The sequence below is a fragment of the Anomaloglossus baeobatrachus genome, chromosome 1 (genome assembly GCF_048569485.1).
Source record: "Anomaloglossus baeobatrachus isolate aAnoBae1 chromosome 1, aAnoBae1.hap1, whole genome shotgun sequence".
NCBI lineage: Eukaryota > Metazoa > Chordata > Amphibia > Anura > Aromobatidae > Anomaloglossus > Anomaloglossus baeobatrachus.
Window position 1 is genome coordinate 400,079,675 of NC_134353.1, and position 26,832 is coordinate 400,106,506.

The 26,832-nt window shown below is 49.7% G+C and overlaps 1 protein-coding gene across 2 annotated transcripts in view; it reads right to left on the reverse strand.

Annotated features, from left to right (window-relative positions):
- The window catches only part of LOC142293815 (disintegrin and metalloproteinase domain-containing protein 10-like), a 405,039-nt gene that overhangs the window by 339,138 nt on the left and 39,069 nt on the right, over nucleotides 1-26,832 (reverse strand). The gene's annotated exons all lie outside the window — the stretch shown is intronic.

Consider the following 26,832-nt stretch of genomic DNA (forward strand, 5'->3'; position numbering starts at 1 on the left):
AGTTCATGGAGAGTGTAAGAAAAGATGATATAAGGAAATATTCTGGAAACAAATTATAGACAACAAGGAATAGTAACATTTTTGAGTATATATGTCAGTCTAAGGTGGGGGGACCTTAATCCTTTTCCTGCGATCCCAGGGAACATTCCCGGATACTGCAGTTCTCGAACGGCAGCCGCGGTTTTACCAGCTGATGGCCCTTTAAATTCCAATGGTGATGCGAGGACACACACGCAAGTACATGCACATACCATGAGGTCCTCACGCTGCCCTGTGCCAGTGTCCTCAGGGCTTACCTTGTGGGTTGGGTAAGCGTGAGTTACTCTCCCATCCCACAGAAGAACTAAAGGAACAGTAGCTTTACCAGCCTCCCTAGTGTCCATGCCTCTCCGACCTGTGGTGTGTGACTCTTCCCCCCAGTGCTGTGATCCTCACCCTACATTTACATGCTGTATACCCATAAGTAGTGTGTGTGTCCCCCTCAGTCCTGTGTAACCCCTACTGTTGTCCATGTCCAGTTAGTGTTCTCTGTACCTTCCTAGTGCTGTCTGCACCACCTAATACTGTCCGTGCCACCACCGTTGCTGTTCATGCCACAGTCAGTGCTGTCTGTGTCTCCTAGTCCTGTCTGAGCCCCCCCAGTGCTGTGTGCTACCCCCCAGTGCTGTATACTCACCCCTGTTGTCCATGCCCACCCAGTGCTATCCATGCCCCCCTGGTGGTGTTTATGCTTCCTCAGTCCTGTCCTTGCCCACCTAGTGTTGTCTGTGCCACCTAGTGCTGTCCGTGCCTCCTAGTGCTGCCCGTGCCCCCAAGTGATGTTCATGCCACCAGCAGTGCTGTCCTTGTCCCCCAGTCCTGTCTGTGCTGCTCATGCCACCGCCAGTGCTGTCCGTGCTCATCAGTGCTGTCCGAGCACTCCCAGTGCTATCTGTGCTCCCCAGTGATGTCTAAGCCCCAGCCCAACCTGTGATGTATACTCCCCAGCCTCTCCTGTGATGTATATGCCCCCAGCTCCTCCTGTGATGTGTATGCCCTTCCTGTGATGTATATGCCCCAGCTCCTCCTGTAATGTATATGCCTCAGCCCCTCCTGTGATGTATATGCCCCTCTTGTGATGTGTATACTCCAGTGTCTCCTGCAATTTTTGTACCCCGGTGTCTCCTGTGATGAGTATGACCCAGCCTCTCCTGTGATGTGTATACCCCAGCGTCTTCTGTAATTTATGAGCCCCAGCTCCTTCTGTGATTTGTATGCCCCAGAATCATCTGTAATTTATTTGCCCCAGCATCTTCTATAATTTAGAAGATGCTGGGGCAAATCTTGGTGCCCCATTGTCTCCTGTAATGTCTATGCCCAAGCATCCAGTGTAATGTCTATGCCCCAGCCTCTCCTGTAATGTATATACCCCCAACCCCTTCTGTAATGTATATGCCCCCCCAACCCCTCCTGTGATGTGTATGCCCAAGTGTCTCCTGTAACTTATGCATCCAGCGTCTCCTGTGATGTGTATGCCCCAGCCTCTCCTGTGACGTGTATGCCCCAGCATCTCCTTTGATTTATGCGCCCCATCATCTCCTGTAATGTGTATGCCCCAATCTTTCCTATGATGTGTATGCCCCAGCGTTTCCTGTAATTTATGTGCCTCAGTGTCACTTGTGATGGATATGTCCCAGCCTCTCCAGTGATGTGTAAGCTGCTGCGTCTCCTGTAATGTGCCACAGCATCTCCTGTGATGTGTATGCCACAGAGTCTCCTTTAATTTATGCGCCCCAGCCTCTCCTGTGATGTGTATGCCCCAGCGTCTCCTGTAATTTTTGGGCCCCAGTGTCTCCAATGATCTGTATGTCCCAGCCTCTCCTGTGATGTGTGTGCCCTAGTGTCTCCTGTGAGTATGTGCCCCAGCGTCCCCTTTGATGTCTATGCCCCAGTGTCTCCTGATAATTTTGCGCGGCCCCCGAAAGTTGGTAGAAAATTCAAAATGGCGCCCGGCAGTAAAAAGGTTCCCCACCCCTGGTCTAAAGAAATGCATTTTTAGAATATGCTTAACCCCTTCACCCCCCCAGGCCTTTTTTCACCTTCATGACCGGGCCATTTTTTACAATTCTGACCAGTGTCATTTTATGTGGTTATAACTCTGGAACGCTTCAACGGATCTTGGTGATTCTTAGATTGTTTTATTCGAGACATATTGTGCTTCTTGATAGTGGTACATTTAAGATGATATTTTTTGCATTTATTTGTGAAAAATTGGAAATTTGGTGAAAATTCTGAAAATTTCGCACACTTTTTTTCCACACATTTTTTCTCACAAAATAGTTAATACATAATATTTCATATTTGTGTTCTTTATATCAGCACCATTTATGAAACATACTTTTTTTTTTGCTAGGAAGTAAGAATGGTTTAAATTTTCCATCAATTTCTAATTTTTTCAACAAAATTTACACCACCATTATTTTAGGGACCACATCACATTTGAAGTGACTTTGAGAGGCCTAGGTGACAGAAAGTACCCAAAAGTGACACCATTCTAAAAATTGCACCTCACACTCTGCTCAAAACCACATCCAAGAAGTTTAATAACCCTTTAAGTGCTTCACAGGAACTAAAGCAATGTGGAAGAAAAAAATGAAACTTTTTACTTTGTCCTACAAAAATGTTAATTTAGCCCCAAATGTAGCAGTTTTGCAAGAGTAATGGAATAATAGCATGATACTGTTTGTTGCACAATATTTCCTGAGTACACCAATACTCCATGTGTAGTGGAAAAGTACTATTTGAGAGCACAGCAGGGCCCAAAAAGGAATGCGTACCATTTGACTTTTTGAGTGCAAAATTGTCTGAAATCGTTAGTGGACACCATGTTGGTTTTGCAGAGCCCCTGAGGTGCATATACAGTGAAAACCCCCAAAAGTGACCACATTTTGGAAATTACCCCTCAGGAATTTATCTAGATATGTGGTGAGCACCTTAAACCCCAAGGTGCTTTGCAAAATTTAATAATGCTGCTCCATGAAAATGAAAAATTAGATTTTTACCACAAAAAAAGTTGATTAAAGAGGACCAACAAGCAGGATTTTGCAATATGAGGTAAAGGCAGTGCCATACAGGCTCTAAGATGCTGAACCAACGCATACCTGTTGTAGAAAGCTCGGATACTTGATTGATTAAATATCTTTAATCAAAGGTGCAGAAAAGCATTGCCTTTTGATTGACTGATGCAACATGGGTGGGCCTTTTTGGGTCGGGTCCTCCTCCTCCGGCGTCCTCTGGCTTGCTCCCTTTTCTTTATTTGAATATCGCGCTGTGCTGCTATTGCTGTTGTTGGCGGTGCATGCACATTGCCACAGTACTCAGGTCTTCATTAACACTAGAACTACTGAGGTAGTCATTTTGACTACTTTGCACCATGTACTTCTATATAGGTGTCACGAGTCCAGTAGTTCTAATGTTAAAATGGTGGCGGATTCCATGCATGCATGTCCTGCAATCTCCGGTGTCATTTTATTGAATACACTGCAGGGAAAATTGAGAAGCATTGGCGCGTGCGCAGATGTTAAAAGAAAATCTGTGCTTATGCTTCTCATGGTCTTCACCACAGTGTGTTCAATAAATTGGCACCGGGGATCACAGTTTTATTATATTATGCCAAAGCTAAGTTAGGACAGGATAGGGAGGAGATTGAGGCTAAAATCTGTCAATTTTTCAAAAGTTGCTGGGTATTGATGTAAATAGAGTTCTATTTGTAGTATGTAGGGATGTCCTAAGTGGAGCAACAAATTTAGCTAGAGAAGGAATGAAGTTTGTGGTCAGAGAACGGGAGAGGGGAGATAATAAAGTCATACATTGACCAAAGTCAGAAGAAGAACAGATTGAAGGCATTCCCTGTCAAAATGGACAAATATAGGATAAAGTCTGGAATATCTGTTGTGACCAATTATACATTTTTACAAGAGCAGAGTCCTGGGCAATAATCAGGAAGTTGCTCATGGCTTCCTGCAGCACCACTTATTTATTCATATTTGTCTTTAACAGGAACCAGTCACATTCTACATGCAGTCTAATAAGAGAAGAACATGCTATACATCATATATTTTAGATTACGTTATAGTAGTGATGCCCTTTCTCTGCTCGGTATTTTAGTCATTATTAGACATGAGCAAACTTGTTCGAAAAAGGATAGACAATTTGAAATTCGGTACGAGCCTCGGCTCATTTGGCTCGGATTCATAAACACTTTTCTCAAAAATCAGCAAAGATCAGTTTTGTTCAGTAGCTGTTCGCGGTTACACTATTGGAGAAACCATCCACTTCTGGCCCCATCACAGCCATGTTAAGTATTGGCATGCCTGTGATTGGCCAGGGAAATCACTGTAGAAAAAAGGAAGCCAACAACTAGGAATTTCAGTTTTGTTTGGAGATGCAGATTTGGTGCTGAAATTTATATTCCAAATTCCTGCACCAAATCTGCATCTCCTGGCAAAGAAACCCGTCAAATCTGCATCACGGCAGCTGTGAGGCCTGGAAACCTTATAGGAGGCCTTTAAGAGAGGCTTTAAGTAAGCCTTTAGGTTTATTGGCGTTCCCAACTGTTGGGACACTTGGAGGCTGTGAAATCTGGTAAAAGTTCACAGCCTCCAGATGTCCCAGCAGCTGGGAACTCAAGGAACATTAAAGGCTCACTTAAAAGCTCCTTTAAGTTACCTGGTTGAAACCTAAAGGTTACCGGAGCTCACAGCTGTCAGGTCTCCAGGCAGCTGTGAGGTCCGTAAATCTTAAGGGAGCCTTTAAGGCCCCCTTCACACAATCGTATAAAAAATGCATGTGTTTCTTGGTCCGTTTTGGATGTCCATATGGCTGCTCATGTGTCCATATGTGTCATGTGTGTGTCAACGGTGTGACATCTGTGTGCTGTCTGTATGTCCGTGTGACAAGTCATTGTGTCATCGACATGACATCTGTGTGACTAGTACTGGAAAAAAATGCATTATACTGAAATTAATAAAAAATCTGAAGTTTTTTATCCAGCGTATCACCCCAAGATATGGTATTTAGAATTAAAACATAACTTTTACTTTATCAGAATACAATAGCCATACTGTGTTTATCTGACAGACAAAAATATATTCTTAGGTCTTAGCTCCAGACAACGCGTTTCGACATGCTTGACATCTTCATCATGCTCAAATAAAGGAATTTTTTGGTATTTGTGTTTCTTTTTTTATTATTTATTTAAATAATTAAAAAAAAGTTTGCATGGGGTCCCTCATATTTTGATTCACAGCCAAGATAAGTACACTGCTGGGGGCTGCAACCGTATGCTTTATTTGCTCTGGTATCAATATACGAGGGACCCTATGCCACTTTTTTATTTATTTATTTACTTTTACACTTCACAGACATACAGCTACTGTGAGGGCAATCAATCAGAGATACCGGCAGTTTGATTGTACCAATCACAGACAATATTACAGACAGTGGGCAGGGGAAGTAGTGCATATACAGTTAGGTCCAGAAATATTTGGACAGTGACACAATTTTCGCGAGTTGGGCTCTGCATGCCACCACATTGGATTTGAAATGAAACCTCTACAACAGAATTCAAGTGCAGATTGTAACGTTTAATTTGAAGGTTTGAATAAAAATATCTGATAGAAATTGTAGGAATTGTACACATTTCTTTACAAACACTCCACATTTTAGGAGGTCAAAAGTAATTGGACAAATAAACCGAACCCAAAAAAAAAAATTTTATTTTCAATATTTGGTTGCGAATCCTTTGGAGGCAATCACTGCCTTAAGTCAGGAACCCATGGACATCACCAAACGCTGGGTTTCCTCCTTCTTAATGCTTTGCCAGGCCTTTACAGCCGCAGCCTTCAGGTCTTGCTTGTTTGTGGGTCTTTCCGTCTTAAGTCTGGATTTGAGCAAGTGAAATGCATGCTCAATTGGGTTAAGATCTGGTGATTGACTTGGCCATTGCAGAATGTTCCACTTTTTTGCACTCATGAACTCCTGGGTAGCTTTGGCTGTATGCTTGGGGTCATTGTCCATCTGTACTATGAAGCGCCGTCCGATCAACTTTGCGGCATTTGGCTGAATCTGGGCTGAAAGTATATCCCAGTACACTTCAGAATTCATCTGGCTACTCTTGTCTGCTGTTATGTCATCAAAAAACACAAGTGACCCAGTGCCATTGAAAGCCATGCATTCCGATGCCATCACGTTGCCTCCACCATGTTTTACAGAGGATGTGGTGTGCCGTGGATCATGTGCCGTTCCCTTTCTTCTCCAAACTTTTTTCTTCCCATCATTCTGGTACAGGTTGATCTTGGTCTCATCTGTCCATAGAATACTTTTCCAGAACTGAGCTGGCTTCATGAGGTGTTTTTCAGCAAATTTAACTCTGGCCTGTCTATTTTTGGAATTGATGAATAGTTTGCATCTAGATGTGAACCCTTTGTATTTACTTTCATGGAGTCTTCTCTTTACTGTTGACTTAGAGACAGATGCACCTACTTCACTGAGAGTGTTCTGGACTTCAGTTGATGTTGTGAACGGGTTCTTCTTCACCAAAGAAAGTATGCGGCAATCATCCACCACTGTTGTCATCCGTGGACGCCCAGGCCTTTTTGAGTTCCCAAGCTCACCAGTCAATTTCTTTTTTCTCAGAATGTACCCGACTGTTGATTTTGCTACTCCAAGCATGTCTGCTATCTCTCTGATGGATTTTTTCTTTTTTTTCAGCCTCAGGATGTTCTGCTTCATCTCAATTGAGAGTTCCTTAGACCGCATGTTATCTGGTCACAGCAACAGCTTCCAAATGCAAAACCACACAACTGTAATCAACCCCAGACCTTTTAACTACTTCATTGATTACAGGTTAACGAGGGAGACGTCTTCAGAGTTAATTGCAGTCCTTAGAGTCCCTTGTACAATTACTTTTGGTCCCTTGAAAAGGAGGAGGCTATGCATTACAGAGCTATGATTCCCAAACCCTTTCTCCGATTTGGATGTGAAAACTCTCATATTGCAGCTGGGAGTGTGCACTTTCAGTCCATATTATATATATAATTGTATTTCTGAACATGTTTTTGTAAACAGCTAAAATAACAAAACTTGTGTCACTGTCCAAATATTTCTGGACCTAACTGTACATGAGGGATAATGAGTGATTCAGGAAGTAGTGATACAGCTGTGCAAAAGACTCGGGAAGTATAATGTGCCTGCTTTATTCCTTATTTTCTTTTTTTTTTGCAGCCCCCCTAGCCCTTACTAACACTAGCCCTTATTTACACCAGCCTCCCTAGCCTTTCTAACACAAACATTTTGCCTCCTAATGAATTCAATGGTGTTCAGATATGTTCATCGAGCTGTTCAGCAAACAGCGGGAAAGTCGGTGAACTAGAACAAAACCAAACCTTGACAGGTTCGCTCATCTCTGCTCATTATTTGACCTCTTACAGCTCACTGATGCATTGAGAGCCAATTAGCCTTCTTTGATCTGTTTATGTACTGCCCCGTGCTCGGCAGCCGAGCCGCTCGGATCCGGACCCTCAGTGGGTGGCTCGAGGGTCTCCGGACCCGGGGGTCCTGCAGTCACTCCAATCAAAAGGGGGTTTGTGTTGTGGTTTGGGGACGTAGGTATATGGCCGGAGCCGTGTTAAGTTTGTGACGCCACCCACGGGATGTGGTGAAGATGGACAATACCGCTGCTGTTATGGGGCACCCGAGCAAGTTGTTAACCCCTTCATGGGCAGGGATGGTGGCCCCGGGACCCGTTGGGGGGATGTTTGGCGGTGCAGGGAGATGGGCAGCTGGAGGGCACTGATGTACTCACTATTAGTAAACACACGAGTCTCTGGTAAACCAAGGTGATGGTGGTCGGTGCCCGCAGCCGGCTACAGTCTGGTCCCCCACCCGGCTTGTGGTCTCTGTCTTTCTCCCGCACCTGTTTGTGATGGTGGACTACCTACGCTTGCAACTTCAGGAGTCTGTTCCCAGCTTGTGGTTGCCTGAGAAGCTCTTTGCCCACAGACGCTGGCCTGTTATGATCCAGAACCATGGAAGATCACCACAAATCATTGGTGAAAGGTGACAAGAGCATTGGCAACTAATCTGGCCGCCATCCCCTTACTAACCATCACAACTAGAAGTAACCGAGGGGTGAACTAATATACTGTGCACCGCGAACCCAGCCGGAAAACTAACTATCCTAAAGGAAGGAAAGATGAATAACTCTCTGCCTCAGAAAATAGACAAGAATAGCAAGCCCCCCACATTCAAAGACTGCGGTGATATAGGAAAAACACAATACACAGATAGATGACAGGATTACCAAAAGGTCAGCCCCCCACTGACTAACATAGGAAAGGACAGGAAAGGGGCTGATGGTGACCAGAGAAAAACCCTACAAAATTCCAAATTCCTGATAGTACAAAAAGGCCCTCAGATCGCACAATCTGAACTCCGTCCTATACCAGGTGCCCTTGTCATACCAATGAACAGAAAACAAGAATCATAACAAATTCAACAAGCCACAAACACATGGACTTAAAGGAGCTATACTCCAAACAGAACTGCAGGGAGTTCCTCAGCCAAACAACTGAGGGGGAAAATCCCTGCATGCAAATAAACTGAAAACAACCACAGCAAAAGAAAAACCCAGATAAGAGCAAAAGAACCAAACAATAAATAAAGAGCAAGCACTTATCTGGGGTAGATGTGGTGTGGAGCAGAATGGAGCAGGCTGGTGATACAAAGAACAACTGACATCCGGCATGGCCTGCTATCAGCCCAGGATTTAAATAAGCAGAGAGTTAGCATAGGAAACGCCCCTTGCACAACACACCTTGGCTCTGTCCAAACAATTCCTGGCCACCAGAGGGAGCCTCCTAGAAGTCAAAACCTAACTAACATTCACAACACTGGCCCATGGGATCTCTGAGCCGTGGCAGTGGCTTTCTATCCCCCTCGTTGGGCTATTACCTTCAGTCGGGACTTTGGGTGGGACAGGACCTTTAGTCCTGGCCGCAATCAGTTAATTAGCTAACCCCCATTTGGCAAATATAAATAATTTTCGCAATTCTATTTGACCTAGAACGGGAAAGGTTAATTCTGGTTTCATGTCAGATACGGAGAAAAACATGCATATGTGGCTTTTAGATAGTGTATGTAAACTTCTGTTTTCAACTGTAGATAAATTCATTGAGTGGCCTAGCTTCCAAAGTGGTGTCACTTGTGGGGGAGCTCCACTGTTTCTCCACATCAGAGGCTCTCCAAATGTGACTCAGCATCTCTTAACGATTCCAGTCAATTTTGCGCTCAAAAAGTAAAACGGCGCGCCTTTCATTCCGAGCCCTGCCATGTACCCAAACAGCTGATTTCAACCACATATGAGGTACCGTCGTTTTCAGGAGAAATTGCTCAATAAACTGTATGGTGCATTTTCTCAAGTTACCCTTGTGAAAACAAAATATTTAGGGTGAAAGCAACAGTTTTGTAGTGAAAATGTATTTTTCACCTCTCAACATTATAAAATTCTATGAAGCACCTGGAGGTTTAAGTTGCTCACCCAACATCTAGATAAATTCCTAGAGGGGTCTAGTTTCCAAAATAAAGTTAATTGTAAAGGAGTTCCACTGTTTCAGCACATCAGAGGCTCTCCAAACTCGACATGATGTCTGCGAACTATTCCAGCCAATTTTGCACTCAAACAGTTGATTTCCACCACCTATGGGGTACTGTCATACTCAGGAGGAAATGCACAACAAATTGGATGATGCATTTTCTCCTATTACCCTTGTGAAAATAAAGAAAATAAAAGATTTGGGGTGAAAGCAATAAAGCAATGTCTCAATGTTATAAAATTATGTGACAAACCTAGAGGTTCAAGTTGCTAACTCAAAAATTAGATAAATTCTTTTAGGGGTCCAGTTTCAAAAATGGGGTCATTTGTGGGAAAGCTCCACTGTTTTGGTACATCAGGGCCTTTAAATATGACATGGCATATGCTAACAATTCCAGTCATTTTTGCGTTCAAAAAGTGAAATGGTACTACTTCCATTCCGAGCCCTACCATGCACCCAAACAGTTGATTTTTACAACATATGAGGTATGGTGCATTTTCTCTTGTTACCCTTGTGAAAATAAAGGAAATGGGATGAAAGCAAAAGTTTTGTGGTAAAAATGTATTTTACTTTTTTCACATCTCAATGTTACAAAATTCTGTAGGGCACCTGGTGGTTCAAGGTCTCTAACATCCCTCAGGTCCGTGATGTCGTCATGGAGAAGTGGAAGAGGATTCCAGTGGCTTCTGTGAAGCTCTAGTAAATGCCATGCCCAAGAGTCAAGGCAGTGTTTGAAAATAATGCTGGTCACATAAAATATTGACATTTGGGCACAATTTGGCCATTTGCACTTAAGGGTGTCCCCACTTTTGTTGGCAGTGGTTTAGACATTAATGGTTGTATGTGTAGAGATGAGCCACCACCCAAGTGTTCGGGAAAGGTTCGGTTCGGTTCGAATGGCGGGTGTTTTCGTCGAACACCATCAAACCCCCTTTGAAAACAATGGCAGGCAAACACAAACACATACAAACACATAGAAAACACCTTCTAAGGTGTCCAAAAAGTGACAAACAACTCAGAACACACCACAAACACATGGAAAAGTGACAAATACATATACTCATGCTGAAAGAAAAGAACTGGACGAGTAAAAGGAGGAGAAGACACAGATATAGGCATGTCATGCCCTTCTAAAATCATGTAAAACACAACAAGTGGACTCCAACAATAGGTTCCATTTTTTCCAAAAATTTGGCCACAGACACCACTTAAGTGGCATCAATTGTCCCACAGTTGCAAACTTAAAATGTTGATTTGCATGAAACACAATCAAAAATACATAAGCCTTTAGTCTCCCCAGGATGACACAGGGGTAGAAAAGTCCTTGCGGATCCATGATTTGTTCATCTTGATGAACGTTATTCTGTCCACATTGTCACTGGACAGACGCGTGCGCTTATCTGTCAGCACACCCGCAGCAGCACTGAATACACGTTCCGAGAGAACGCTGGCTGCGGGACACGACAAGATCTCCAAGGCGTAAGTGGTGAGCTCAGGCCATTTTTCCAGATTGGAAGACCAAAATGAGCAAGGCTCCAGTTGCACAGTCATGGCATCGATATTCACTTGGCGATGACTTTGTGTCAGACTTCTTGTGTCTTGTGGCCTTGCAAAGGATTGTCTAAAAAATTCATGAAACGATTCCATAAAATTGCTGTTACCACGAGATACGGTGTTGCTGGTATGGTTTGAGTGATGATAACTAGACAGTCCCATGGTTGGCAAGTTAGAACTGTGAGATTCACTCTGTGCACCACTGGTGCTAAGTGGAAAAGCCAATCTCATCTTGTGTAACAGCTTCTGCTGATACTCCTGCATACGTGCATCCCTTTCTATGGCAGGAATTATTTCGCCAAATTTTGACTGTGTGTGGCAACCCAGTAGTCAGTATTACTTCGAATTCTGACAATCCGAGGGTCATGTTGTAGGTAGTGCAGCAAGAAGGCGCTCATGTGTCTTGCGCATCCAGGAGGACCAAGTCATTACTGTGTTGGTGGCGGCGAGGTGAGAATCATGCTTACTTCCTCTGCCCTCTCCCCCCAACTTTGCACAACAGAAATGTGATCAAGGTCTCCCTCATCTGCTGAGTCTTCCATGCCCATCGCCAGTTCGTCCTTCATTTCTTCCTGGGCTCCTGGACCTTCCTCAACATTAAGCTAAAAAAGGAAATAGAACTCCATTGCTAACTAGACATAAATGTAGCAACACTCACCATATCAAAGCTATTAACCAATAAATAGAGTCTGCATAAGGTTGAATAAGTATCAAAAAATCCTCTATGGTTAAAAATTTATAATTTTTATTTGATCATATAAATATTACAAAGAAATACAAAATTTTATTGGTGTTGGTACCCACAGATAAAAAACCTACCCCATAAAAACATACAAAAATGACTGTGGTACAGTCTTAATGTGGGTGAGATATATTGATGACATCTTTGCTATCTGGCAGGGTGAGCAGGGGAGACTTGACATGTTCATGTCCTCATTAAATAACAATGATTGTAACATCAATTTGACCTATCATTGCAGAATGGACTCCATTGAATTTTTGGACATCAAAGTAATGAGAGGCGAGGATGGTTCCATTAGACGGATATTTTCAGAAAAGGTACCACCGTCAATTGTTTTTTGAGTGCTAAATTGTCCCACCCACCACAGATCATCAACTCGGTGCCAACGGTCAGTTCCTTAGGGCCCGTCGTATATGTTCGAATATTAACTTATTTGAGGGACAAGCTTTAGAACTTAAAAGGTGGTTTAAGAATAGACACTACACGGATTCAATCCAAAATGGATATGACAGGGCCAAGATTACATCTAGAGATGACTTGTTGAGACCTGTAGTTAAAACATCTGACGGTCAAGTGAAGCTTATTACGGCCTACCACTCCCAATGGCATGAAATGAGGGAAGTGATTGGGCGTTATTGGCCCATATTACTATTTGATAATAACTTAAAATCTGTCCTTTCAGATAGACCATCCGTAACACCTCGGAGATCAAAAACCTTAAAGGACATGATAATCAAAAGCCACTACACACCACCTCCCTCAGTTTTTTGGGAGAGATCTAGGGGACCAAGATGGGGCTCCTTTTGTTATGGGGATTGTGGGGCTTGCTCACAGATGGAGAGAGTATTTACTTTCCATTACTCCTCTAATAATAAGGAATTTAAAACTGTGCATAAAATCAATTGTAGAACAACGTATGTGATTTACTGGGCTAAATGCCCCTGTGGGCTCATTTACGTGGGCCTTACTTCTCGTGAGTTTAGGGTGAGGATTCTTGAACACATCAGTGACATCAAGAAGGCGGCTAAAATTGTGAAACCGGAGGAGTTTGAAATTTTGAAAAATATTCCAAAGCATTTCAAGGAGAAACATAACTAACTGGCGCATGCTTAAATTTAGAGGCATTTATAGGGTTTATCTGGGCCCAAGGGGTGGTTATCCCAAGAAAATGTTGGCACAAAGGGAGGTTTAGAGGAACTTCCCTGTTGATGAAGATATGCCTATTTTCTCTTTTATTATAGAAATGCTAATTATGTATTTGAGTTTTACAGGGGGTTTCGCGTTATTTGTTAGACAAAATATGTATTTTTCTATATTGGCATGTATTGAGAGTATGCATCTATTTGGATTATGATATGAATTTTCTCTATATGCCAGTATAGTAATACTTAGGGGGCTCACATTTTGATACAGGTGTTCCAAGATTTGCTTTACAACTAATATAATTACTAAACTCTTTTGATTTCTGTATGCATTCATGTCCGCTATAATGATCTGTGCTATTCTGATTCAGGAATTCGTCTTTCTGTATTAGAGGTCTATTTTGCCATTACCATAGCCCTTCTCCAATATGGCCACAGGTTATACTGATGTCAGAGCATGCCCTGTGTGTCGGAGGCTGTCTCCCCTCTCCACCCGGCGCCCAATTGAGAGACGCTTTTTGTGCATGTGCACAGCGTCTTCGGAAACTCCGGCTGCGGTTGATGACGCGGCTTCCGTCGCGTGGTGTGCGCCTTGGATGACCTCAGGTGGGCTTTTGGGTATAAATGGGTGACCCTGTCACTGCCCCAGCACCTCCTGACGAAGCAAGTGCCAAACGCGCGTCGAGGTGCTGGGCAGTGTGGTCCGACTCCTGGTTTGTATCTCCTGGTTCTTCTACTGGCCTCACGGGGTCTGCCATAACTGTTTGCCCTGTTATTCTGTATGCCTGCATTTTGATTTCATTGAATATATTGAGTGCTGTGGGTGATGCTATATATGTTGTAATCTGATGTGTAGCTTTGATTTATATGCTTATTACATTATGGTTTTTCAGCTAATATCCCATATGCATGTATGTTGTTGTACATTGGTAATTTATGATTAGGGTTTCTCATATATGTTAGTTCTCGTCTTATGTTGCACCTGCACTTTACAAACTTTATTCATGCCCAGTTAGTGAGATTTATCAATTTCTTCCTTGGATTAAATTCTATGTATAAAGATTCTTTCAACCCAGGAGTCCACACTTTGGTAATAATCTGATTTTTCAATATTCATATTGACCATACTGCACTAGTTTGTTTTTGCATGTTTTTATGGGGTAGGGCTTTTTATCTGTGGGTACCAGCACCAATTAAATTTTGTATTTCTTTGTAATATTTATATGATGAAATAAAAATTATAAATTTTTAACCATAGAGGTTTTTTGATCTTTATTCAACCTCATGCAGACTGTATGTAATATTTATTGGTTAATACCTTCCTCAACAGTTTGCCTGCTACCATGCGCCCTTGTTAATCCCTCTACCCACCATCCCATGCCTGCCGCCTTGGTGCTGCTGACCGTCTGGACCTGGTAGATCTTGGTATCCCTTCCGCATATGAATCCTCCTGTACTTCCTCCCCTTCCTCTTGTCCCACCACCTGACTCCGAATACTGTTTAGAGTGTGCTCCAGCATGTAAATGACTGGAATTGTCATGCTGATAATGGCATCGTCAGCGCTAGTAAACATCTTCGTTGCCATGTCAAAACTGTGCAGAAGGGTGCATAGGTCCTTGATCTGACACCACTCCAGCAGCGTGATCTGCCCCACCTGTGGATCTCGTTGGCCCAGGCTATACGTCATAATGTATTGCACCAGGGCTCGGCGGTGGTGCAACATGTGGAGAGTCGAATTCCAGCGTGTCGACATATACTCATGCTAAAAGAAAAGAGCTGGACGAGTGAAAGGAGGAGGAGAAACAGATATAGGAGTATCTGCAAGTGGACATCGATGCCATGACTGTGCAACTTGAGCCTTACTCATTTTGGGCTTCCAATCTGGAAAAATGGCCTGAGCTTGTCACTTACACCTTGGGAATCTTGTCGTGTCCCGCATCCAGTGTTCTCTCGAAGCGTGTCTTAAGTGCTGCTGGAGGTGTGCTGACAGATAAGCGCACATGTCGCGGGCGGGGAGGAGGGTGTCAGCACACCGCGCTCACCCCTTCTGCTCGGGTCCGGCAGCTGCTCCTGGTGGCTCGAGCTGTGGGCCGGATCCCGGGGTTTCTCGAGCGACACTCCTCGCCCGTGAGTGAAAGGGGGTTGTTGGGTGTGGGGATTGTTATAGTTCGTGACGCCACCCACGGTTATGGTGATTGCACCACCGCTGCTCAGTGTGGGGGTCCCGGGGATGGTGATGCGGAGCAGCCAGGTGTGGTGATGAGATGTAAAGTGTAGGGCCAGGAGGGCGCAGGGACGCGGCGGCAGCGCTGTGCCTTGCGGCACTATGGTACTCACTCAGCCTGACACACGGACACAGTTTGTACGGTAAACCAACGGCTGGTAGGACGGTCCCACAGACGGCTGCACCTGCACTCCCGGTAGGTGACGGTGATGTCCCTCTTCCTTGCACCTGTGTTGACTGATGGTAGCGGTGGATTCCCTCCGGTTACCCGCTCCCCGGCTGCAATCTGGGCCGGAGGAGCTCTACACTTTGCCCGCAGGCGCTGGCCCTGAGAAACTGGTGCCGTGGCGGTGGCGGTGTCTCTCCAATACGGGTTGGGCTGTTGCCTTCAATCGGGACTTGGTTGTTGGGGGAGCTGCGTCCCCGTCACTGACGGATTTGGCAAATCTGGCGACTCCTAGCCTTGCCGGGGTCCGAGAGGCCCCTGCCCTGGTGCTGACTGTCCTTCGGAACACTGCTCCAGACCACCGGGCACACAGCCAACGGGGTCCTTCCAGGAACTTCCAAACTGTCCCCCTCCAGACAGTCACTGCCGTTGCTGACCTTGCTGTTCTGGCCCTCACAAAGCTGGACCCTTCAGGCTTCTTTCTCCTCTGTCACTTTACTTGCTTTTCCTCCTTTTCTTTCCTTCACTTTCACTTAGCTGTTTACTTTTGCTCTGTCTAGACTACTCCTCCACTCCTTCCACTTCCTCCTCCTTGACTAGACTCCTCACTCAAGCTCTCCCTGAGCTCTTCACACTTGCCCTGCCTGGGCTATCTGCCTGGTTACTTCCTGCCTCCAGTGTTGTGAGCTCCTCGGTGGGCGGAGCCAACCGCCTGGCCCACCCCCTGGTGTGCATCATCAACCTCTGGAGGAAGGCAACAAGGATTTGTGGTTAGCTGTGATGTGCCTACCTGGAGTGTGGGGTGTGGTGGTGTGTGACCTGTGTCCCCTGGCTTGCCCAGGGCGACACATTCCCCCTTAGCAAAATGCAGACCGTCCGCGGGCTGCCGTCCTACACCGGTTTTATTTTTCTGTAAAAAGGGGATAACAGGGTTAAGCAAACATAAATACATTTTTAATCAAAACTCTTCCCAAGACGGGAGGCACATTTACTTAAACGTTGCAACGGTGTACGGTCACGGTTTCCGCTCTCTCCCACCCAAGCAACCTGGCCCTGATGCTGCCCCTAAAACCCAGGCAGCACCCCTTGACCCACAGTCCAGCACAAGTTACCCGAGCGGGATCTGTCCTTCCCCTCCAGAGGGTGGCCACCGGTTCCTTTGGTGGCTGGGCCCTGGCCTGCTCTGCTCAGGGCCCTCCCTCCAACCTGCCTCTCCAGAGGCGGCATTGCGGAAACGGTAACGGTACCCAACATATTTACAAGCCACTTAACGTTTGTGGTGCCCTGCAAGTTCACGGGCTTGTCCATGGATAGTTCCCATGCAAAACTTTAAACGGTCCCCACGGGGACAACGGTGCCGGCTCCTGCCGGTTGCAAATCAACAAAGCAAATCAGGTGAAAAACTCGGTATCATCATTTTCTTCTTATCATTTCAAACTTTTTAAACTTTTTCAAACAAACAGCAACACTCTTACATTTGCGGACCCCTTTCATTCATAGAACGGTCTCCCTGTACCTAAGTGGGGGTCTACCTAGGTTGGAACGGGTGGACCTTCGGGGCCCGGTGTCAGTGGTGCTAGACAGTGGGGTAGAGGGAACAATCGGTTCCTCCTCCCTGCTATAGTGTGGAGCAGGCGGAGGTGCAGGGGGGCTGGGTACAGGTTCATCCCTGGGCACCGGCACTGGTTCTGGCTCACGGTTGACCGCTTCCACTACTCCTTCATCCACGGGTTGTGGGAACAGTATCACTGGAAGAATCACCGCGCCGTCCTGTGTAGGCCAGTCTGCTGGGAAGTCACCCATTACAGTGTGGATTACTGCTGCCTTCTCCACTGGTGGTGGAACCGGTACTTCAGCCTCTGCCTTCAGCGCTGGGGGGCATTTTTTTAGATGGTCCCGGGAAACTGTGGCTAGGGTGTCCCCTTGGTCACGACTGATCTGGTAAGTCTTCCCGTCTCCCCATTCTGTGGGTTGTATGACATAAGGGACTTGCTCCCACTGATCATCCAGCTTGTGGGTTTTCCTCTTCCGTTTCAGCACCACATCCCCTGGCTGGAAAGGACCGGCGGGCGCCTTCTGGTTGAACCGGTGCTCCTGCTGCTCTCGACTTCGACTGAGGTTTTTCTCCACATACTCCTGGATTTGCCGGTACTGTGCCCTCCTCCGACTTTCCCACTCTGCCGTTGAGGGGAGTGCTTCCGGGGCTTCCAACCCCATCTCCAGATCCACCGGCAGGCGGCCAGGCCGAGCCCTCATCAGATACGCTGGGGTGCACTTCGTCGAGCTGGACGGGATATTATTATACATGTCGACCAAATCAGGTAGCTTTTCCGGCCACATGTTCCGTTCTTCCAGCGGTAGCGTCTTGAGGAGCCCCAGGACCAAGTGATTCATTTTCTCGCACATGCCGTTGGTTTGGGCGTGGTACGGAGTGGTCCGGATCTTCTTGCAGCCGTACAACTGGCAGAATTTGTGAAACACCTCTGCTTCAAAAGCCGGGCCTTGGTCAGTCAGCACCTTCTCGGGGTACCCATGGGGTCGGCAGAAATAAGCCTGGAACGCTCGAGCAGCGGTTCGACCAGTTAGGTCCTTAACGGGGACTACCACCATAAATCTTGAGTAGTGGTCTACCATGGTCAATGCGTAGGTGTACCCACTTCGGCTAGGGGCGAGCTTGACATGGTCCAGGGCGACCAGCTCCAGCGGCTGATGGGTGACTATGGGACGTAACGGTGCCCTCTGGCTAGTCTCGTCCTTTCTCCTCAGGGTACAAGGACCACACTCTCGACACCAGGCTTCCACCGATTCACGCATCCCACTCCAATAGAACCGCTCCCTCAACAGCATCTCCAGCTTCTTCCACCCGAAGTGGCCAGCACCATCATGGTATGCCCGCAGGACAGTAGCGACCTCAGCTTGAGGAACGATCAACTGGCATATCTTCTCATGGGTCTTCGGGTTGATCAGCTCACGGTACAGCCTCCCTTGGTGTAGGTAAAGCCGTTTTCGTTCTTTCCACAAGCGTTGAGCTTCGGCTGGAGCGGCAGGGTCTATTCCCATAGCACCTTGTTCCACCAGAGCCTTGACAAGGCGGACAGCCGGCGCTTGGTCCTGGGCGTCCTGCCACTCTTGACTGGGCCGAGGGTCCAGATCCACCCTTTGCTGACAGACTTGTACCCTCTCAGTAGGCAGCTGGTGAAACGCAGGCAACTCGATCTCCTCGAGGTCGTCATCCTCGCACCCCTCTTCTGACAAATGGGGCATCCGGGAGAGTGCATCAGCATTTATGTTGACACGACCAGCTCGGTACTTTATGGTGAAATCATAGTTGGCTAGCCGGGCTACCCACCGCTGCTCCAGCGCGCCCAACTTGGCCGTGTTCAGGTGAGTCAGCGGGTTGTTGTCCGTAAACGCTGTGAATTTGGCTGCCGCCAAGTAGTGGCGGAACCGCTCCGTGATAGCCCACACCAACGCCAATAGCTCAAGCTTGAAGGAGCTATAGTTCTCGGCGTTCCTTTCGGTCGGCCGGAGTTTTCGGCTAGCGTAGGCAATCACCTTCTCCTTTCCACCCTGGACCTGGGATAGGACCGCTCCTAGCCCCACATTACTGGCGTCCGTGTGGAGGATGAACGGGCTCCCATAGTCAGGGTACGCCAGGACCTCTTCTCCGGTCAAGGCTGCCTTCAACTGGCAAAAGGACTCCTCATGCTTGTCCTCCCACAAGAGTGGGGCCCCAATGGGTCTACCACCTTTGGTCTGTCCCACGAGGAGATCTTGCATGGGGGCAGCCATCTTCGTGTATCCCTTTATAAAGCGCCGATAGTACCCCACCAGACCCAGGAACTGCCTTACTTCCCTCACTGTAGTTGGTCTCGGCCAGCTCCGGATGGCAGTAATCTTCTCAGGGTCGGGGGCGACACCATCCGCACTCACCACATGCCCTAGATACTGCACTCTGGGTTTCAGCAGGTGGCATTTTGAGGGCTTCAACTTCATCCCGTACTGGGCAAGGGACGCGAACACCTCGGCCAGGTGCTCCAGATGGGCTTCATACGTCTGGGAATAAACAATCACATCATCCAAATACAGCAGGACGGTCTCGAAGTTTAAATGTCCCAGACAGCACTCCATCAACCGTTGGAAGGTCCCAGGGGCATTGCACAGCCCAAACGGCATGCTATTGAATTCGCAGAGTCCCATCGGGGTGGTGAAGGCGGTCTTCTCCCGGTCCTCTGGGGCCACGGCCACTTGCCAGTATCCGCTGGTGAGGTCAAGGGTCGAGAAGTAGTTTGCGGTTCTCAGTGCAGCCAAAGACTCTTCAATACGGGGTAAGGGATAGGCATCTTTATGGGTTATCTGGTTGATCTTCCGGTAGTCCACACACATCCGCATGGTACCATCCTTCTTCTTGACCAGTACCAACGGAGCGGCCCAGGCACTACAGCTGTCCCGAATAACCCCTGCCTCCTTCATATTCCTCAACATATCTTTGGCACACTGGTAATGTGCAGGGGGAATAGGTCTATACCTCTCTTTGATAGGGGGATGTTCACCTGTGGGAATGTGGTGTTGAACCCCCTTGATCCGCCCAAAGTCTAGGGGGTGCTTACTGAAAACCTGTTCGTACTCCTGCACCACCCTGTGTACCCCGGCCCTGTGATGTGTAGGGGTATCATCAGTGCCTACATGTAGCTGTTGGTGCCACTCCTTTGTGTCCCCCTGGGGTGGGGAAGTGCTGGGGGTAGGTGGGAGTGTGGATGGACTGGCTTCCTGGATAGTGTGAGGGTCCAGGGTGAGCAGCTTGGCAATGGTGGCATACCGGGGGAGCCTGACTTCTTCCTCCCCACAGTTCAACACTCTCACGGGCACTGTCCCTTTCTTCACATCTACCACCCCTCGGGCGGCCACTACAGTGGGCCAGTGCTCGGAGGGCATGGGCTCCATCATCGCAGGGTAGTCACGCCCCTGAGGCCCTACTGCTGCCCTACACCAGATCATCATCTCACTCCTAGGGGGCACAGTCAATGGAGCAACATCCATCACTCTCACTCCACCAATCTCCCCTCCTGTTGAGCTTACATGCTGGCGGTACATCAGGGCGCGGATCTCACGCTGCACAGCCCTCTGCCGGCTCCCCGCCGCTGTGGCGGCTAGCTGTTGCAATAGGTTCAACACATCAGCCATGCAGTGTTCCATCACATTGGTTCCCAGCACTATTTTCGGGTTATGATCACTGGGTTCATTCATGATCACAATCATACCCTGGTGTTGCAGTTCAGCTTGCCCCACTGTCATAGCCACTTGTTTATACCCCACCTGGGTCAATGGAAGTCCATTAGCGGCAATCAAATTTATACTATTGTCTGGAGGCGCCAGCTCGTCTGTGGCCCAATACTGCCGATACAACGCGTACGGTATGGTAGTTACCTGTGATCCAGTGTCCAAGAGAGCCATCACTGGTATGCCGTCCACAGCCACAGGGATGATAGGGCGGGCCCCGACATATCGGTCTCGCCAGTCCGGGGGGCCACGGTGTTCTACTCCTGAGGATTGGCCCGGGGCCCCAGGGGTTGCTCGTTTAACGGGCACTGTCGGTAATAATGGCCCGGCTTACGGCACTTGTAGCAGATTGGAGGTCTGCTCCGCGGGTAGTTAGCGCTTCTCCGCTGCATCCAGGGAACATCTTCGGGACTGTCAGCAAGCTGTATCTGCGCTGGAGGCTGAGATCTGGTCAGAGGTTGTAGCGCAGCAAGGATCTTGGCAAGGTCTCCGTCCAGGCGACGGACCTGGGCTGCCAGCTCTTCCACGGTGCTGCTCGGGGCTGCAGGTATTAAGGAGGTTGGCTTGGCCGGGGCCGCCACAACGGGAGCTGTCTCAACGGGCCACGGGACGGGTTCCAGGACTTCAGCAGCTGGGGGCTGTAGTGCCTTGATAGCCCGCTCCTTTAACACAGCAAAGTCCACATCAGGGTGTTCCAGGGCCCACAGCCGGAGTTGTTTACGATCCTCAGGGGACCTCATCCCCTGCGCAAATTGCTCCACTAACATCTTGTTGCTATCCGCCTCGTTAATAGAGTTCACCCGCTTCAGCGTGCGGAGGGCGGTCTGCAGACGTAGAGCATAGTCCCAAATGCTATCTCCAGCTCGTTGCCGGCACTGGTAAAACTGCATCCTCAGCTCAGCTTCAGTCCGGGTCTCGAAGGCAGTCTGTAGCTTCTCGAAGATGGTGGCTACAGAGAGCCGGTCCCCCTCGGCCCAGGTCTCTGCCTCCTGCTCCGCCGCACCGGTTAACTGGCCTAGCACTATCGCTGCACGTTGCTTATCAGTCAGGGGATACAGCTCTAGCAACGGGTTAAGCTTTTTCCGGAAGGCCTGTAGGGCATCCGGTTTCCCGTCATACCGCGGTAGCCAGGCAGCTCCGGGCGCATAGGGCAAGGAGAATGGCATGACCTGAGCAAACGCGGGGGCCGCGGCACCTCCCGCCGGTACGACCGGGATCTGGGCAGGCCCATTCCCATCCGCGGGTGCCGCTGCGGCTGCGACCACCGCTCCTCCAGCGGCTCCGTCGGGCGCAGACATCTTGTTTCCGTCCCCCTTAGCTCTTTCCGGCCCCTCCTCTCTCGGGGCGGGGTTTTGGCCTTCGCGCCTCTACTGCTCGAGAAGACGCTCGAGCGGAAACTTTTCGCGCCAAAGATGGCGGCTTCTGAAATTTTTCTGCCGGATGCCTCCGGCGGTAACAAGGCGCACCTCTACCTGACGGCAGAGCGGTAAGATCCTGTTCGTGACGCCAAGTTGTCGCGGGCGGGGAGGAGGGTGTCAGCACACCGCGCTCACCCCTTCTGCTCGGGTCCGGCAGCTGCTCCTGGTGGCTCGAGCTGTGGGCCGGATCCCGGGGTTTCTCGAGCGACACTCCTCGCCCGTGAGTGAAAGGGGGTTGTTGGGTGTGGGGATTGTTATAGTTCATGACGCCACCCACGGTTGTGGTGATTGCACCACCGCTGCTCAGTGTGGGGGTCCCGGGGATGGTGATGCGGAGCAGCCAGGTGTGGTGTTGTCCCTCCGTGGGTAGGGGTTGGTGATCCCGGGGCCCGGTGATGAGATGTAAAGTGTAGGGCCAGGAGGGCGCAGGGACGCGGCGGCAGCGCTGTGCCTTGCGGCACTATGGTACTCACTCAGCCTGACACACGGACACAGTTTGTACGGTAAACCAACGGCTGGTAGGACGGTCCCACAGACGGCTGCACCTGCACTCCCGGTAGGTGACGGTGATGTCCCTCTTCCTTGCACCTGTGTTGACTGATGGTAGCGGTGGATTCCCTCCGGTTACCCGCTCCCCGGCTGCAATCTGGGCCGGAGGAGCTCTACACTTTGCCCGCAGGCGCTGGCCCTGAGAAACTGGTGCCGTGGCGGTGGCGGTGTCTCTCCAATACGGGTTGGGCTGTTGCCTTCAATCGGGACTTGGTTGTTGGGGGAGCTGCGTCCCCGTCACTGACGGATTTGGCAAATCTGGCGACTCCTAGCCTTGCCGGGGTCCGAGAGGCCCCTGCCCTGGTGCTGACTGTCCTTCGGAACACTGCTCCAGACCACCGGGCACACAGCCAACGGGGTCCTTCCAGGAACTTCCAAACTGTCCCCCTCCAGACAGTCACCGCCGTTGCTGACCTTGCTGTTCTGGCCCTCACAAAGCTGGACCCTTCAGGCTTCTTTCTCCTCTGTCACTTTACTTGCTTTTCCTCCTTTTCTTTCCTTCACTTTCACTTAGCTGTTTACTTTTGCTCTGTCTAGACTACTCCTCCACTCCTTCCACTTCCTCCTCCTTGACTAGACTCCTCACTCAAGCTCTCCCTGAGCTCTTCACACTTGCCCTGCCTGGGCTATCTGCCTGGTTACTTCCTGCCTCCAGTGTTGTGAGCTCCTCGGTGGGCGGAGCCAACCGCCTGGCCCACCCCCTGGTGTGCATCATCAACCTCTGGAGGAAGGCAACAAGGATTTGTGGTTAGCTGTGATGTGCCTACCTGGAGTGTGGGGTGTGGTGGTGTGTGACCTGTGTCCCCTGGCTTGCCCAGGGCGACACACACACGTCTGTCCAGTGACAATGTGGACAGACTATTGTTCATCAAGATGAACAAATCATGGATCTGCAAGGACTTTTCTACCCCTGTGTCATCCTGGGGAGTCTAAAGGCTTGTGGATTTTTTAATGTGCTTCATGTCGCGGATGGGTGCCGCCTCCGCTGTGGCAACCGGGGCTGCTTGAGTGACCCTCGGATCCAGGATCGTGTCTGAGGCTCGAGTGGTGACCGGACCCGGGGATCGTGCAACCGCCCGTCCTCGCAACAGTGAAAAGGGGGGGTATTTACAGGGGATATTGTTTGTGACGCCACCCGTGGGTTGCAGTGATGGGATGGTAGCACTGCCGCTGCCTCTCGGGGCCGGCGTCCAGGACCGATGGTGCGGGAGCAGCAAGGTGGTATCCCCCTCCACGGGTAGGGGGAGGTGTAGTCCCGGAGCCCAGGTGTAGGTAGGGGAGCCTGGCTGGGGAGCCGTCGGCAGGTTGGACCGGATGACACCGATGTACTCACAATTAGGAGGAATTCCCACAGTCTGTATTGTAAACCAAGGCCGGATGCCGATTGCCTCTGGAGGGGCGTGCTGGTCCCGCACACGGGTTGGCAATGCAGGGGCCCTTCCTACTGCACTTGTGTCTTGCTGTGTGTTGATTAAACCTGCTTGGAATGGGAAAAATCCGCTCCCCTGCAGCTTTGGACGCAGAGGGAGCCGTTGCCCGCAGACTCTGACCCATGGGATCTCAAATGGGTTCTTGGCGGACACCCTATCCCCGGCGTTGGGCTGCCAGTCTGCTCTATCTGGGCTTCCCTCTTCGGAAACAAGGCCTGGTACCTTGTCCCGCTGGTCAATTAACAAGGGACTTGAAGCTTGCCTCGTCCTAGGGTCCAGGTACCCCGCCTGTGCACGGCCTCCAGACCGGATTCCCATTGCGGGCTACAACTCTGCCCCAGTATACTTCAGGTCTCCTGCGACCGAATCTCTGTCGCCTGTGGCCCTACAATGTCGTCTGCCACCTAGTCGGTCCTCCCGTGGTCCAAGGGCTCGAACCCTGACCACACTGCACTTCAGCTCCTGTCACCGACTGCTCATTCCGTCTCCTCAGACTCCAACTCAACTCAAACTGAACGGTTCCCACCCCCTGTCACCTCAAAACCCCTAGGTGGGCGTTCCCATCCACCTGGTCCCGCCCACTGGTGTGTCCTGGCTGACATAGGGGGGGCGACTAGGATTTGTGGCTGATGTTCCAATGTGTGGGATGTGTGGTGTTAATTCCAAGGAGGAGGCGATTCCTGTACCCTTGGTGGGGGGTACAGTCATCTGTGACTACCTGGTTTTGCCAGGGTGTCATACTTCATGCAAATAACCATTTTAAGTTTGCAACTGTGGGACAATTGATGTCACTTAAGTGGTGTCTGGCCAAATTTTTTGAAAAAATGGAGAGTCTGTTGGATTCCCCTTGCTGTGTTTTACATGATTTTAGAGGGCATGACATGCCTAAGAGGTTGACTTTCAGCATCTCCAAGGTGTTGGCTACAGAAATGCTGCCTTTCCGCCCGGTGGACACAGAGGATTTTCGAGACCTTATGTCCATCGCAGTGCCCCAAGAGCAGATGCCCAGTCGCCACTACTGTTGCAGACGGGGGCCGGGCCGCTGCAGGGGCTGCTCGTATCTGGTTTCGTTACTGCGGCTCAAGTGGTAGCCGGACCCGGGCTCGTATAGACGTCCGTCCTCACAACCGTAGGAAGGGGGTATTCACAGGGAATTGGTTTTGTCAGTGACACCACCCCTGGGTTGTGGTGAGAGTTGGCAGCACTGCCGCTGCCTGGTGATGGGACATCCGGAGCCGATGGAGTGGGGCAGCAGGATGGAATCCCCTCCACAGCTAGGGGAGGTGCGGGCAAACACCTCAGCCTTGCGCTTCTCTCTGGCAGCTATCTCCCAGCGTAACAGCTGTTGCTACCGCTCCCAGTACGGTACACGGGTTCCGTGATCCGCCTCCTGCTCGGGAGCCAGGCCCACTCGGATGCCCTCGGCGCCGGCGACGACTGGCCTCTCATATTGCCCCACCAATCAGTGGCCTGCTCCGCCTCTCTGCAGGTGCACTCTGGCTGCTCCACAGCCAAGACAGGGTATTTGGGAGCGGCTAGTGCCGCAGCTGGGGTAGACTTCCGGTCAGGTGCCGCCTCCGTTGCGGCCGGGCGGACTGCCGGAGCCGACGTCATCATTGGTGCGGCCAGACTTGGAGCTGGGGAAGACGTCATCGGGGTTGCGGCCTGGCTCGGGGCCGGACTGGATGTCATCTGGGTTGCAGCCTGGCTTGGGGCCGGGACGGGTGCCGAGGCAGTGGTACACATGAGGCCCGAGGTCCCTGTTGCTGGGTCATCCTCCGCAGACAAGACGAGTTCCGCTACCACAGGTTGAGGTAGCGGGGTGATAGGGGTGCTGGAGGAAGGGGGGGATTGGCTTTGTCAGTGATGCCACCAGTGGGTTGCGGTGAGATTTGGTAGCACCGCCGCTGCCTGGTGATGGGACGCCCGGGGCCGATGGAATGGGGCAGCGGGATGGAATCCCCTCCACGGGTAGGGGAGGTGTAGTCCCGGGGCCCAGGTGAACGGGAGCTGTGGTTGCAGAGAGGGTCATGCAGGGTTGGACTGGGAATAGATCATGTACTCACATTTCCAAAGAATTGCACACAAAGTCCAGTGGTAAACCAAATTTCCAGTGACCGGTCGCCTCTGGTGGGTGTATTCGGGTCCTACACCCAGGTGTAGCAAGCAGGGTCCCTTCCTCCTGCACTCAGTGTTTGTGTCTTCACTGGGACAACTTCGCTTGGAACGGTACTGTGTATGTTGGGAGCTGTGGCCCGCGAAATCTGACCCTTGGGATCTCTGTGGGTTCTGGCGGACACCCTATCCCCCACGTTGGGCTTCCGTTTCGCTCTCTAGGCTTCTGTAGATCAAGGCCTGAAACCTTGCCCCCGGCTGATCAATTGATAAGGGGCTTGCAACCTTCTTCGCCCTAGGGTCCAGGTACCCCGACTGTGCACGGCCTCCGGACCGGATTCCCGCTGTCGGCACCGGCGGGCTACAACCCTGCCCTGGTCCACTTTAAGTCTCCCGCGACTGGATGTCCGTCACCTGTGGTCCTGCTTCCCGTCTGCCACCTAGTCCGGTAGTCCAGGGGCCCCGATTCCTGACTCTACTGCGCTTCACACTCCTCCACTGTCAACTGTCAGTACTCAACTGCTGTGTTCCCGCCCCTGACACCTCAGGACCCCTAGGTGGGCACTCCCATCTGCCTAGT